The sequence below is a fragment of the Podarcis raffonei genome, chromosome 3 (genome assembly GCF_027172205.1).
Source record: "Podarcis raffonei isolate rPodRaf1 chromosome 3, rPodRaf1.pri, whole genome shotgun sequence".
NCBI lineage: Eukaryota > Metazoa > Chordata > Lepidosauria > Squamata > Lacertidae > Podarcis > Podarcis raffonei.
Window position 1 is genome coordinate 58,982,255 of NC_070604.1, and position 3,655 is coordinate 58,985,909.

Below are 3,655 nucleotides of genomic sequence, written 5' to 3' on the forward strand. Positions count from 1 at the left end.
TTACTATCTACTTTTCCAAAGTTTGTAATGTTAAAAACATCCATTTTGGAGTGGAAAATGTTGCTAACTGCAAAGTAAGAAATACTTTTAGAATATCAGTGGTGGTACAACAACACTTACCTCAAGAAAATGCTAATTATTTTTAATGTGTTCACATCACTTCCATTTTTTAGCATCTACATTTCCAGTGCCATGACTCATGTGAAATACATCCACTTTGCAGCCAAACAGATTTCCAGTTCATGTAAACTCAGAAGAGTTATCACTCTGTTGTCTTATAATAAGCCCTTGTCACTTACAATGTATAGGCAATGACCATAGAGGGGGAAAACATGACAGGTACCGTAAGCCTCCAACTTGCACAGGGATAGCACCTAAAGCCAAAATCGTGTATATTCAAAATACTGGATTCAATGGTGGGTGGAATTGCTGAAGACATTTCTCCCATAACCCCACCTCCTTTCCATTTTCTTTTTTAATTTTCACACATGTAAAAGTGAATGGACACAAGTTAAATATGCATAACTTCTACTTCATTTTTGTTTTTAACCTGTTTCCACCAGATAGCATTTTCTTCATCACATCCTGGCCAGCCGACGTTGTTGATTAAGGCTTTTAAAGGAGTTGCCAAATGCATTCATGCTTATCCAACCATCTCATTCAAGTAAGGTGATAACTACATCATCATCTTTTCCTTGCCAAAGCATTTCGCCTTCAAAATGAACGAGGCCGTGCTTCCTTGCCCTCAGTAAGATACCTACTACTTTGTTGGATATAGTTACATATCTGTCAAAGAGCTGTTTAAATGTTATTCTTACTTGTCCATCTTGCCCTCTCTCTCCAACACTACTTATGACCAAGCATAATTCTTCCACTTCCTTGCCTATGTGTGTGTGAGCATCCTTTCCTCTTCGTTCTGTTTTGGAGCCTTCGGGGGGCCTCCCATAGGTGGGATCTCCTCTCTCAGTATGCCGAGTTACTGGCTTGTTGCTGCTGAAGGGGTTCCGTCTCTGATAATCGGCATGAACCTCTGACCAGCTCTGCCAGCCTCTTGTCAGTTCTCCCACAGAGCTAAGATCAGTTCTTACAGCTTTGGTACTCTGCATTTTGCTTCCATGTATTGAGGCTGTGACATAACAAAAAGCAGAGCTCTGAAATTGCAGCTGTGGAGACCAAACACACACACACATTTATTTTAGCCAATTCGTATACAGTAGTACCTTGGTTTAAGAACAGCTTAGTTTATGAACAACTTGGATTAAGAATGCTGCAAACCTGGAAGTAGGTGTTTTGGTTTGTGAACTTTGCCTTGGGAGCAGAACATGTTCCACTTCCTGTTGACTCCATTTGTAAATTGAGTCCCTGCTGCTTTGGGAAAGCACGCCTTGGTTTAAGAACGGACTTCCGTAATGGGATTAAGTTCGTAAACCAAGGTACCACTGTACTGTATCAAGGTAACAATATTTTTGTGGTATATAAAGGCATAAATTAATATTGGTAGTAAAACAGCACATATATATTCAAAGGAGTAGGCATTTTAGTCTGATATAACAAAAAACAAGTCTTAGAGCATCTTAAAGAGTAGTTTTTACACATTGTCTAAGGTACCACAAAACATCTGCTTGTCATAAATAGTGCTCTAAAGGTAAAGATAAAGGGACCCCTGACCATTAGGTCCAGTCGTGGCCGACTCTGGGGTTGCGGCACTCATCTCACTTTATTGGCCAAGGGAGCCGGTGTACAGCTTCCGGGTCATGTGGCCAGCATGACTAAGCCGCTTCTGGCGAACCAGTGCAACACACGGACACTCCGTTTACCTTCCCGCTGGAGCGGTACCTATTTATCTACTTGCACTTTGACGTGCTTTCAGTCTGCTAGGTGGGCAGGAGCAGGGACCGTGCAACGGGAGCTCAACCCGTTGCGGGGATTCGAACCACCAACCTTCTGATCGGCAAGTCCTAGGCTCTGTGGTTTAACCCACAGCACCACCCACGTCCCTTAATAGTGCTCTACTTGCCTTCTATTCGTAATAGCAATTCAGATCATACCCAGCCTGTTGCACCTGTTTTCACTGTATAGTTGCATGACCTGAAAGATAAAACAGTAGGTCAACCCTGTACTATCCTTTAGACAAGTTTGGTTACTTAGACATAATTCTATGCATGTTTATATTGAAATCTCACCAAGTTAAATAGAGCATGGGTCCAGTGGTGTAGGATGTGGTGGGTGCCATTCCACTTTTCAGACAGACCTATAACTACCTCACATTTCAGGTGGGCATAACCCAGTTTGGTCTAACCATCCCACTTCTGCTTTATTCCTCACTCCCAAGTTTATATACACATAGGTTACAGTCAATACATGTCATTTGGAAGCAGGTCCCTTTATAGTCAATGGTGTTACCAATGTGCACAGGATTGCACCAATTTTCCTACATGCTAGATATATTCAAGTGAAACAATTATGTGCATTTGCTCAAGGTAACACCAAAGGTATTGATTGCTTGGTCTGGATCAATGTGCCCTTGGAAAAGCTAACATTATATTTAAATATATGCTTATCTTGTAGAGTTCCTCTTTTCTGTGAGTGAAATTTGAATTGCCACCTCTGCAGCATGCCAATAATTATGATGCATGGCCTTGTCGACCTCTTGATAGAAGTCACAGTTAACCAGAGTACAGTCACCTTATTGTCACAAAGGGGTGGTGATTCCTTCTACAGCTGTGCATTTTTAAAGATGGAAAGTACATACAAGATTCTATTTGAGGTTCCTGTAGGTTTTTAACTACAGAATATATTCCACTTGATATAAGATAGCACCAGGTATATAAAAGCAATTTCCGTAAAGGCTTGTGAGTGCAGTCTTCAATACCCCTACTTTAATAGGTAGAAAATGGAAACAGACCACCATCAGCTTAACTATTCGCGTTTCTATAACCCTAGTAAAAAGGTTCCAGCACTCCTGCAGTGCAAATTCATTGTACATGAACAGCAGCAAACATTTTCTGATGGGTGCAAGTCCTCAGATTTCTAGAAAATTAGCATGTAGCTAAATGCATGTTCACCAGGTAACTAGTTTATGATAGGCCTGTGTAAAACAGCAGGCGCTCATTTTTTAAGCTGGATTCTTACCTTTCGCCTTTATCCACAAGTATTGAGTGTGCGCCACTGACAGCCGCTGTATCAAGTTTTCAGGCTTTGCAGCCGCTTGCCTATTTGTGCCTCGAAACCATCTACCTCAGCAGCAAATTTATCATAAGAAGTCACACTGACTTCTATGGCGCCGATTCCTACATGCGAACTAAATGCACTTTGCTTGGAACCGCATTTCAAAGCGCTGTGTGCAGCTGATGACAAGGATGCATGTCGAGTAGCGGAATGCTACACATTCTTTTCCACTCCGCGGTGGAAAAAACGAGTGTTATAGAAAGGAATTTTTATTGCAAACATCCTCACCTTAATCCCGGGCGCAGGCTGCGGTCGCTTTTCTTGCACGTGTATATAATTGACGGGATCTCCGTAAGGAGAAGAAAGGAAGGAGACACTTCCAGGGGGGGGTCTATGCGCTGCTGCCCCCAGTCCCGGGCTCCCTCCTCCCGCCCGCCATTCCTTCCCCGGCTTCCCTTCTCCTCCCCTCGCCCTCAAGCGCCGCCTT